Raw genomic sequence first — 13,257 nt, forward strand, 5'->3', positions numbered from 1 at the left:
GTGGGAATGGGGGGTGGGCTGGGGGGAGGGGTGGGCGAGAGGGGGAGAACAGGGGATTCTGTGGCTATTATGTTGAACTGAATGGTGTTATAAAATAATAATAATAATAATAATAATAATAATAATAATAATAAAAAAAAAAAAAGAAAAAAAAAAAAAAAAAAGAAATATCCAGTCGGGTGTCACTTTAATAAAAAAAAAAAAAAAAAAAAAAAAAAAAAAAACTGAGGGAAAAGCATGGTTTCAATAACTGTTCAATTCAGTGGATTTTTACATATATAGTATGATGCCTTATGTGTATTTCACATCAATTTGCAAGAGGTGGTAGTAAAAATAGGATAATATAGATATTTTCTTAGTAACTACAAGACACTAATAATTAAAATGTAGCATGGGAGATGATTTTGAAGTCAACAGCAGTATCAGCATGACAGGCATGCTGATCATAAACAAATATATACAACTAAAGGGCTTTTTCATTCTAGGTGAAAATGAACACTATACTGAAACAGGTTTTACCCCAATCCAGGAGACTGAAAGTTTTCTGCAGTTTTGTCCAATCTGACTGTTTCATGATCAATGCTTCTTTTGCCTACAAAAAATTCTCCTATCCCAAATTACCCTTTTCTTTCCTCATCTCTCTCCTTTTTACTAATTAAATTTGTTTTTAGATAACGTCACACATATAGATAGTATATGTCTGCCTCTGTGCTACCCCTGTCCAGCTACCTTTCCCTCGCCCTTCCCCTTCGAGGTGTTTGATTCTTATCTGAGTTCTTCCTGAGGGATTCCAGAGCCTTTGAATGACTTAGTTATGAGAGAGTATGGAAAACCAGCAAGTCTTATGGTTGGGAACTGCTAAGGCAAATGGTCCCTTCAAACAACTAGATACAAGATTTTGATATTCAGAAATGGCTTGTTAAAGGTATGAATCATGTAACAACAAGGCATGACAAGGGACCCAATTCAAAAGTACCACTGTTGGAACAATTTGAGTGTCACAGTGAATTACATAAAATTTCCCATACAGTGTACATATATGAACAAAATACCTCAAGCAAGTTGACTAATAGAGTCATCATCAGTTTGGCTTTAGCTGATATTTTCTCAGAGTAAAATGAAGTATCTCCTTTTAAATTGTGGGATACAATGGGCAGTGGAAATGAGTAAAACTGTACCACATACAACCCAAAAGAAGTAAAAAATATAACACTGAGTGACAGAATAAAATAAAAAAGATGCAGATGTGTGCATATACATGCATATACAATGAGTCTTGTGTGAAATATAAACAACCAGTATATTCACTGTTCTGAATTCAGCATCCCGGTTACTCGTGGGGAGGGAATGGGGATGAGGTGGTAAGTGATGCTGTCACCATGTCCTTGACTGGTTGTATGGAAATAAAAAATGATATGAACTCATAAAAAAATAAAATAAAAGCTTTTTGCAAAGCAATGGGCAGTCAGTTCACCAGAAGCTGGCACCCCTGCTGCTTTTGCTGAGACTAAATTCATCCTAGAGTGACCCTAATTCTTCAATGGAACCACACAAAACAGAACACCAACATATGAGTAAAGTAGATTGTCCTTAGGAGTCATTTTGTTCCTATGTTCCTTCAGCAATACAATGAGTGGTATTTGGTTTCACCTCCATCCCTTGCCTATCTGGTCCCAGGCTCTTGGCCACTTGAACAGTGTCAAGAATGGGTTCCATCTTGTGAAGTAGGCCTTAAATTTAATCAAGTATTAGTTGATGAGTCCCACAAGCTTTATACCACTACTACACCACTGCACATTGCATCCATGTCCCCACTGAGGATCAAAGGGTTTGCAGCTAGGTTGGTGTTTACTTTTCCCCTTTGGCAGCTTGCAGAAAAATACCTTCCAGTACCCTAAACCCTGGTCAGTAGAAATGAAGGCTCTAGGTAAGCACCAGGCTCACTTCTCCATGTTCAGTGAGTTGTATAGGGCCTTACCATTAGTTTGTGGAGAGCAACCAATAGCATTTGCAAAGCTTGGGTTGTTTGAGGGTTTTCATGGGCTCCCTTTGGCCAACCACTCTGCTAGATGTAACCCATTTCTGGAAAGAGAAGCTTCATTTGGTGATGAGAGATACCCAGTTGGGTCTTAGTCTCCCCCCAGTTTTTAGTGATTCTGTTTAGATAACATTCATATATTTACATATTTTAGGAAGTTTCTATTATATTATGTTTCTAGGCAACCCTTCAAATGACCCTTAGTGAAACATAATCCTAATTAGTCTCAATAATAAAAACCCAGAGTCAGATATCAGGGTAAAAGCTGAAATATCATAAAAGCAAAGAAGCAGCCAGTGTCACCTCTTACCTCTCTGACTCCTCAGACCGAACACCGCCTTATCACTTCCTCTCTCCACCTAGCCATATATATCTCTTCCTATCTCCTGTCTGTACAGAAATCCAGACCTCTATGGTTAACTAGTGGCTAGCTTCACCCTCTGATCGTCAGGCAAGCTTTACTTGTCAGAACACAAACAAAATGTCACAACACCATTAGTTTTAGCTACCCCTCCCTATATTCCTTCTCGAACTCCCTCCCTCCCTCCTCCTCCCCATATGATCCCCCCACACCCATAACTATCTACTCTATTTCCCCTTCCAAAGGCAATCCATCACTGCCCCCTAGTCCCTTACTCTCTATCTAACCTCTGTGGTTACATGGATTGTAGCTTGCTCATCAATGACTTAGCAGCTAACATCTACTCAAGATGATTTTTTTCAAGCTCGATCCATTTGCCTAAAATTTCATGATTTTATTTTTAATAGATGAGTAATATTCCATTGTGTAAATGTACCATATTTCCTTATTTATTCGTCCATCAGCAGGCATCTAGTATTATTTCCACTTTCTGGCTACTATGAATACAGCAGCAATGAACATGTTAGCAAATTTTTCTGTATAAGATGTAGTATTCTTTGGGTAGAATGGTATAGCTGGATCTTGAGTTCCCAGCTTCCTGAGGAACCGGCCATACTGATTTCCACGGTGGTTATATAAGTTTGCATTCTCGCCAGCAATGGGTAAGTGTTCCCTCATTCCACATCCTTACTAGTATGAGCTTTCATTTGTTTTATTGATCTTACCCTTTTTGGTTTGTGTAAGATATTCCTCATGTTGGGTTTCCTTGCCCAGCCTTGATGTATGGGGGAGGTGCTTAGTCTTGCTGTACCCTGATAAGCCATGGGATATTCATGGGAGACCTGCCCTTTCCTAAGCAGAAACAGCAGAGGAGTGGATGGGGGGAAGGGTGGGGAAGGGGAGTGGGAGGAGAAGGAGGGACACTTTGGCTGGGAAGTAAAAAAAAAAAATAGATACATTTATTTTTTTAAAAAATGAAATCTCAAAATAATTTTGATTTGCATTTCCCTAATAACTAAAGAAGTTGAACATTTCTTTAAGTAATTTTCAGCCACTTGAGTTTCTTCTCTTGAGAATTCTGTTAGATCTGCACCTCAATTTTAAATTAAACTATGCTTTCTTGATGTCCATTTCTGTTGTTGTTGTTTATATATCTTAGATATTGGCCCTCTATCAGATGTGTAATTGGTAAATGTCTTTTTCCATTCTTTAACCTGCCACTTTTTCCAAATGATGAAGTCCTTTGCCTTACAGAAGCTTTCAGTTTCATGAGGTTCCATTTATTAATTGTTGACCTTAGTTCCTGTGTTTATAGTCTTCTATTCAGAGGTCTTTTCTTGAGCCAGTGAGGTCAAGGCTGTTCTCCCCTTTCTCTCAGGTTCAGTGGATCTGGCTTTATGTTGAGGTCTTTGATCCATTTGGAGTTGAGTTTTGTATGTAGTGATGAATATGAAACTATTTGGATTTATCTGCATGCAGCCATCCAGTTTGACCAGCACCTTTGTTGAAGATGCTGTCCTGTGTATTTCTTGCTTCTTTATATAAAAAAAAAAAATCAGGTACCCATAGGTATGTGGATTTATGTCTGGATCTTTTATTTAATTTCATTGACCAGAATGTTTGTTTATATGCCAATACGTTGTTGATTTTATTATAGCTCTAGCATACATTTTGAGGTCAGAGATGTAGATATCTCTAACAGTTCTGTTATTACTCAGGATTGTTTTAGCTCTCCTGATCTTTTTGTGTTCCTATGAAGCTAAAAATTGTCCTTTCAAAATCTGTGAAGAATGGTGTTGGAATTTGAATCTGTAATTGCTTTTGGAAAGGACAATCATTTTACTATATTAATCCCACTGATCTATGAGCATGGAAGATCTTTCTATCTTATATCTTTTTTCTATTTCTTTTTTTAGTGTCTTAAAGTTTTGATTATACAAGAGTAAAATTATCCCAAAATACTTTATGTTTTTTGAGGCTATTATGAAAGGTATTGCTTCCCTGATTTTTTTTCTCAGTTCACTTGTTGTTTATTTATAGGAAGGATACTGGTTTTTATTTTTAAATTAATTTTATATCTTCCTACTTTTCTGAAAGTGTTTATCAACTTTAGGAGTTTCCTCATGAAATTTTTAGGGTCACTCATGTATACAAACTTATCATCTGCAAATAAAGGCACTTACACTTCTTCCTTTTCTATTTGTATCTGCTTGATCTTCAGTTGTCTTATTGCTCTAGCTGAGACATGAAATATTATAATGAATAGATATGGAGGGGGTGGGCAACATTGTTTTATTTTTAATTTTAATGGAAATGCTTTGAGTTTCTCTCCATTTAAGTTGATGTCTGCTCTGGGCATGCTGTAAACTGCCATTATTATGTTGAGGTGTGTCCCTTGTATCCCTAGTCTCTCTAGGCCTTTTATCATGGAGGGGTATTGGGTCTTGTCAATGGCCTTTTTTGCACCAAATGAGATGATCATGTGGTTTTGTCTTCCACTCTGTTTATATGGTATATTACATTAATCAATTTATGTAAGTTGAGTCATCCCTGCATCTCTGTGATGAAGCCTACTTGATGATGGTGAATTGGTTTTTTATGTGTTTTGTATTCAGTTTATCAGCTTATTTCTTTATATAGTTCTATGTTAGCTTCTACTTAATACTGGTTATGTCATTTAATTATCAATATGTTTAAATCTACTATCTTAACACTTTTATTTTCTGAATATCCTCTGCATTCCCCCCCTTTTTTTCCTTCTTAAATTAATAGAATATTTCTAAATTTCACATTAGCTCTGCTTTTGATTAGAAATCTGTTGGTGACCCAGCAAGTGGTTTGGCTCTAGGAACACAGGTACTTGGGTTGGTGGGTGCTTGTTTATCTTGGAGTTTGGTGTGTTTTTTCTTCATTTGAACTTTATATACCACATCATGATGTTACCTTTTTTACTGACTAGTTTCAAATAAGAAGTCCTGTGGTGATATTTTGTTGTACACCAATAAAACTTGCCTGAAGATCAGAAGACAGAGCCAGCCACTAGATTAAACATAGAGGTCAGGCAGTGGTGGCACACACCTTTAATCCTAGCACTCAGGAAGCAAAGACCCATCTGGATCTCTGTAAGTTCAAAACCACCCTGGACTACATGAGATTGATCCAGTATAGGAGAGAAACAGAGCCAGGCAGTGATGGTACACACTTTTAACCCCAATATTTGGAAAACACACACACCATTAATCCCAGCACTATGAAGGTTGGGATAAGAAATGAATTAGCTGGGCAGAGAAAGGCATGTAAGTCACTAGGAGACAGGAACTAGGTTTTTTTGGCTGAGGACTCAGGCTTTCAGTCAGAGGATTCATGGAGACAGGATCTTCTCTTTTCAGCTGAGGAGTTGGCAAGGTAAGAAGTGGCTGTGGCTTGTTTCCTCTGATCTTTCAGCATTTACCCCAATACCTGGCTCTGGGTTTTTATTATAAGACCATTTAGGATTCATGCAACTGAGTCCATAGTGGTTTTTGTTATTGATTGTCTGAAAGTAATGTGTTGGCTTTCTTTGGAATTTTCTGAGCAATTCTCTATCATTGGTTTTCATTCTTAATCGTCTGTAGCTTGGCATAGTTTTCTCTATGTTAAACCTGCTTTGAATTTCTCAATATGTTAATATGTGAATTCGTTTTGCCTGCATATAATTCATGAGGGGGCTGTAATAAATGTGGAGATAAACCACACACACACACATAAAACACATTCCTAATCCTAGTGGCTGGTACATGAAATTCCCTGGGTGATTGGAATATCTTTTTATGCTAATGAATTTATTTTGTGTAGTGAAACATTTATTCTCTATTTTACATTACAGCTATAAATTATTACCTCTGTCCCTTGCATGCCTTTTGGCTTCTTCTTTCATGTTTAGGCAAACAGAGGATTTTAGGGTTTGTGTGTTTGTTTTGAGGTTATTTGTGTATGTATGTTGGTATGTGTGTGCAGATGCATGAGTTTCCACATGTGTGTGGAGGCCAGATTCCAATTCGGGTGCCATTCTTCAGGAGACATTCACCATCTTTGTTTTTTACTCATAATAAAAATAAAATATAATTAAAATAAAAATTTTGTTTTATTTTTTATAGTAAAAGAATTTATTTTGAAGCAACTCTTTAGTCTTCATGCTATTTTACCATTTATTAGACATAAAAGCAAATGTGAAGAGTGAGATGAGTACACTTGTTTTATTTTGCATATGGGGGGAACATCTTAACTGAACATTTGCTACAGTGGGACACGAGAACTGTCAACGTTTTTTCTGAGTGGATCAGTTATTTCAAGTTTGTAGTCAGCAGCACTAAAAATTCTGCGTAGCAAGAATATGTGTAGAACAAATGGCGGCCTGTATTTCAGATCATTTAGGAAACTGTTGGCTGGGCGGTGGTGGCACTTGCCTTCAATCCCAGCACTCAGGAGGCAGAGACAAGAGGAGCTCTGTGAGTTCGAGCCCAGCCTGGTCTACAGAGCGAGTTCCAGGACAGCCAGGGCTTTAACATGGAGAAACCCTATCTTCACAAACCAAAAAGAAAAAAGAAATTGTGGAAATTCTGATCTAATCTTAAGACAAAATTCATTTCAGGATTTTTTTTTAGTAGAACTTAGGACAGTAACTCAAATATCAGTTTTTTAAAAAATCAAACATTTATTGACATTTATTGACTGATAGATGTGTTCTTTTTGTCTTTGATTTCACTCACAACAAAAGGAATGACAATGAAAGTGGGGAGTTCTTACTGCGCCTCCCTAGCCAATGATTAACAGGCAATCAGTGAAGCACGAGCTTCACAAAGTGTCACTTTACATATCACTTTTATTTAAATCACTATAGTATTTGCAGGGCAATTTGGAGATTTGATCCTTTGTTATAGATTCAATTCTGAATTCGTTACACTATTATTTTACATGGATAAAACTCAGCTTCTCTCAACTAGAAATCACCTTGTTTTTAAAGGCAGGTCCCTCACGGGGACTTGTGTCTTCAATTAGGACAGGCATGCTGTCTAGATCGCCCCTGGGATCCAGCCGACGCTGCCCTGCAGTGCTGGGGTTACAGGCATGCACCATCATGACCTGCTTTTTACACGAGTGCTGGGCGTGGAACTCGGTTCTCCTGCAGCCAGCAAGCACCTTACCAGCTCTGTTGTCTCCACAGCCCAAGCCTTTAGTTTTTAATTTAAAGAAGCCCCACATCTGAATACTTTTCTATATGATCTGGGTTTTTTTTTAAAAAGGAATTCTTCCCAGTTCTAATAGTCTTCTATATTTCTTCCAAATGTTTGAAACTTTTGCTTTTCACATTTAGTCCTCTAATCTACTCACAGTTTTTTAACTGGTACTCACATTTTGTCCATCTTTTATGAATCCTGCTCTCAGCACACTCCATCACCTCATCCCCGTACCTGAGTTCTGAGTGTTTCGTATAGTCCAGTCTAGTTACCAAGTCTTTCATGAAGCTTTCCCTCTACATAAACACTCTCCAACAAGAACAACAGAGGACTCCCACTACCCCCGCCAAGCTGCACCCTCCTCTCATTCCAGCCTACATCCATTTCCTTTTACATGTGTGTCTGTCTTATAAAAAAGATGGACGGCTACTTAATTTCCACATAAACTTAGCACATTTGCTGCAATTGTTTGGCAAACTGAAGGAAGATTTATTAGTGTCATAAACCAAATGCCTCATAAAAATTAAGTGAATTTTAAAGTATTCTCTTCTAAGAAAAATAGCTAAAAATAGGTACAGAACAGGACAAAATATCTCACTGTGGAAATGAAAATCTAAATATGAAAATGAGAAAGCATACAAGATGCTTGGATTTTAGAAGGCAGGCCTGTCCCATCCCATAATATGCTGCTGTGTAAATTAGAATAGACTGTTCTCCAGCATGCAGCTCTCCTCAGCCTTTAGGGCAGGGTGGCTCTCTGGTTCACATGGTGAACATATACACAGGCAGAAACCCTATATAAAAAGGACTGTGGAGAGTCAGGCTGTGTGCCCATCTACAGCTCCTGCCTCTAGGGGGCACCCATGAATCTGAGGATCTTTCCTCAGGAGAAATGCGGGAACAGATTCCCACTTAGACAAGAGAAAATGAGGACTTTCAAAAGGTCCCTGGAAGCACTGATGCTTCAAGCAGCCCTCCTGGGCATCAGCATATCTGCAAGACAATGACTGGGTAAACAAGTAAATTGTTGTTTTAGCAGCTGATGGTCATTGGTGGGCAGTGCAGGCCCTCTCAGCCACTTAGGGGAAACATGAAGAGTCACTGAAAGCATTCTCAAGTATTAACAACCTTTTCAAGAGGGAAACCACCCTTTACACGTAAGAAAAGATTTAATGTAAGGAATGATCGTCGTTCAGCCTAATAAGAGAACTTTGAAGAAAAATACAACAGGATAATAATATAAAATCCCAAGCTCCATTTTTTAAATTTTTTCTTTATTTTTAAGAATCTCAGATGTGCATACTATGAAATATGATCACATCTACCACCTTTCTTGTCCCCTACATCCAGCTCCCCCACAACCATCCTAACACACTCCCTCCCAGCTTCATGCCTTTTGTTTTGTATAAGTTTGTAGCCGAAGTTTTCCTGGTCCTGCCTGGCCCATGGTCAGGAAAAATCTCTCACCTGCCAGTCCCGCAGTCAAGTAAACACACAGAGACTTCTATTATTTATAAGCTGTATGGCCATGGAAGGCTTCTTGCTATCTAGTTTTTATATCTTAAATTAACCCATTTCTATTCATCTAAAAGTTGCCACATGGCTCGTGGCTTACCAGTATCTTTACATCTGCTTCTGATGGCAGTGGCTGGCAGCGTCTCCTTACTCAGCCTTCCACCACCTAGAATTCTCCTCTCTCCTTATCCCATCTACACTATACTTCCTGCCTGGCTACTGGCCAATCAGCATTTTATTTATCATCAATCAATCAGAGCAACACATTCACCACATCCCCAGCACAACTTTATGAGATTAAGTGACCTGGAATGTTTAAGATGGAAAGATGGAGGCTTTCGTGAATTTTAGAGCAACCTTGACCCTAGTAACTCTGCAGTTTAGTGTTCTCATTTCAGAGCTGAAAAACTGATACCCAGAAATATGATAAAATATACGAGTCCCTGAACTAACTGGTGACTGCCATCAAGAGCCTAGCTTATGTGCCACCCATCTGCTGACCACAGAACATTTGGGCTACTTTCCCTCCCATGGGATGGTTAGGAAATGCTTTCTGGAGGGGCAAAGACAAACATATTGGCCTTACTAACCATAACATAGGCCATGTTAGCCCTGGGATTTCTGCTTTCCTGGTTCTTTCAAAGTTTTTAATAGAATGATCAAATTTTCTTTTCCTGTGGAAATTAAGGCCTTGCTCCTCTATCCTCAGTCCTACTGTTTAGAAGAAGTGAAATGGCCCATGAGTCCTGCAAATGTTACTGCTAGCAAAAAGAGTTTGAGACTAGGCATCCTTAAATTTCCTTTGCCTCAAGGTCAGGTGCTGGCTTCCAGCTCCCAAACACTTCAGTAAATGAAAAAAAAAATTACTTGAGAATTTAGAGACTGATTGGGATTGGGGTAGTGGTGTGTATATTTTCATCTGTAGACTGCCCTCCAAAACTTACTTTCCCAGAATAATTCTGACCTTTGTATAAATGTTTGTTTGAACCAGTCATCACTCAGAGTTGCTCAAGCAAGCTGCCTGCTGGGCCAGCTACTGAGTAGATGCAACAATCTTTTATCTGCTTCCCAGTTCGTTATCTCTACACACCATACTGTAACTTCATGCCCTGCTCACAAACCCTGATGACCATTCCCCTTGAAAGCAGTAAGCCCTCACCTACTTGTAAGAAATCAGCTTTCAGAATCCAACATTGGCTCTTAGAACCCTTGAGATAAACCAAGAAAAGAAAAGGTCGGGTAGGAACTTGGCAGTACTCTGAAAGTGCTAATCAGAAATTGACCATTGGAGACACATGCAGCCTTGATTTCCTGGGACAGAAAAAGAGAAAATGTACAAGAAACAAAAGGCAAACACTGAGGTAGCACGTGAAAGAGAAAGGATTGTTTTTTCTTTCGGCAATGTTGTCATTCTGAACTCAATGCTTGCTGTCACTGCGTGCTTTCCTATTCCCTTTGTCCCAAGAAGGCTAAACAATTCAGAATTAAAAGACTTTACTGCATGCATATCTCATGAACCCCCCTAGGAACAGGCCTGGTGATTTGGGACTTACGGCTTGCTAAGATGCTCAGCTCCTGCTATATATATTTCTGTAGTGGGTAGTCATTCCAGCTTGGATCTGGAAGCTCCAACCCCCATTGAGACTCTGGCAACTGTCACGCCTACGAGGCGGGGCGAGGGGAGGTGCTGGAAACCTGAGAGCTGGATGGGCAAGCGCTCGCTCGGGGCGCGCGCTCTGCGCCTGGACCCTGGATGGTGGAGATTGATTGTGCAGAGCTCCAGAGAACACCGCTGGATTGCTAGACGCCTTCCCCAGACCCCCGCGACCTATCCATTCTTTCATTTGTAAGTCATCCACTAAATAAATCTTCCTTTTAACTACGTGGAGTGGCCCTTATAATATTCCCCAATATCTGGCGCCCACGTGGGTCAAATTCCAAAGGTCTGGGCGGCTCCTGCCCTCAGCCTGTTCCCCGGCTGGTGGGTACCTAAACCCGCCTGCAAAGTTCCATATAACCAGTCCATTCCCGAAAAGGGGAGCAGCTAGTCCGGTCTCAGCTCCCTAGCTTAGCCCCGAGACCAGTGAAAAACCGCTGCGAGTGAGGTATCCGCACCCGGCTCCCGGCCATCCCGCCATCTGCCTCCAGCTGCCGCCAGCCAAGGTCACCAGCAGGCCCTGCTTTGGAGCTGTACCAGCACCGCCTGCTGGTTGAAAAGCGCTACTACACCCCCCATACCACAGAAAGGTAAGATAAGCAAACCAGCATTTTATTTCAAGTAAAAGTACTTGATAATTTTACATCTTAAAATTGACTAACAAATTTTGAGTAATTCTTGTAATATGGCTGACAACATTACCTCACAAGAATTTAAAAACCTTTTTGCCTGTATGATGAATGACATTCTCCTGGAAATATATGACCTTCCTCAGGCATATTTGGCCTGTACCATTTTGGCATTCATCGTAATAATTCACACAGTGTTCAAACACTGCTTTAATAATAAGAACAAAGATGAGTCATTATTGGGACTGATACAGGCTTTAAAAGATAGCAATGAAGACTTACAGAAAAAGAATCTCTTTCTGGAATCTGCTTTCAAAGATAGCAATGAAGGCTTACAGAAAAGGATTCTCTTTCTGGAATCTGCTTTAAAAGATAGCAATGAAGACTTACAGAAAAAGAATCTCTTTCTGGAATCTGCTTTAAAAGATAGCAATGAAGACTTACAGAAAAAGAATCTCTTTCTGGAATCTGCTTTCAAAGATAGCAATGAAGGCTTACAGAAAAGGATTCTCTTTCTGGAATCTGCTTTAAAAGATAGCAATGAAGACTTACAGAAAAAGAATCTCTTTCTGGAATCTGCTTTAAAAGATAGCAATGAAGACTTACAGAAAAAGAATCTCTTTCTGGAATCTGCTTTCAAAGATAGCAATGAAGGCTTACAGAAAAGGATTCTCTTTCTGGAATCTGCTTTAAAAGATAGCAATGAAGACTTACAGAAAAAGAATCTCTTTCTGGAATCTGCTTTCAAAGATAGCAATGAAGGCTTACAGAAAAAGATTCTCTTTCTGGAATCTGCTTTAAAAGATAGCAATGAAGGCTTACAGAAAAAGAATCTCTTTCTGGAATCTGCCTTCAAAGATAGCAATGAGGGCTTACAGAAAAAGATTCTCTTCCTGGAATCTGCCTTCAAAGATAGCAATGAAGGCTTACAGAAAGAGATTCTCCTTTTGGAATCTGCTTTAAAAGATAGCAATGAAGACTTACAGAGAAAGAGTCTCTTTCTGGAATCTGCCTTCAAAGATAGCAGTGAGGGCTTACAGAAGAAGATTCTCTTTCTGGAAACTGCTTTAAGAGATGGCAAGGAAGACTTACAGAAAGAGATTCTCTTTCTGGAATCTGCTTTCAAAGATAGCAATGAAGGCTTACAGAAAAAGATTCTCTTTCTGGAATCTGCTTTAAAAGATAGTAATGAAGGCTTACAGGAAAAGATTCTTTCTCTAGAATCTGCTAATCAGGATTTACAAAACAGGCTTGTACCCAAAATTGATTTTATTGATAATAAATATGAATATCTAATGGATAGAACACTAACTCTCCAGAGTGAAGTTATGGCTACTCAGACATTGCATAAGGAAGAAAGATTATCATTAATTGATAAGATAAGGTCCATGGAATCATGTGCTTCTGAGGAAAATAAAAATGTCTATGATTCCATGAGAAATCTGGAGTCCCTTGCACGAGAGGAGGTTCACTCCCTAGAACAGACCCTAGGTGCTCGTTTGCAAGCCCTAGAAGAAACTCTCAGTAAACATGACAAGGGAACTAATAAGCAGAAGGTCAAGACCATAGAGGTTGTAACATCTCCAAACAGCTCTCATACAATGGCTTATCCTGTTATCGTCCATGAGAAGCCAGCAGATGACACACACCCAGAGCCATATATGACATATACATTACAACCAATTTCAACAAGGGACTTTAAAAATATAAAGGAAGCAGTAGTTACGTATGGGATACAATCCACATACGTAAAACAGATGTTAAATTCATGGTCTACCTCACATAGAATCATCCCAGATGACTGGCATCAGTTAATTTCAGCTGTTCTAGAATATAGCCAG

Source organism: Peromyscus maniculatus, chromosome 1 (genome assembly GCF_049852395.1).
Source record: "Peromyscus maniculatus bairdii isolate BWxNUB_F1_BW_parent chromosome 1, HU_Pman_BW_mat_3.1, whole genome shotgun sequence".
NCBI lineage: Eukaryota > Metazoa > Chordata > Mammalia > Rodentia > Cricetidae > Peromyscus > Peromyscus maniculatus.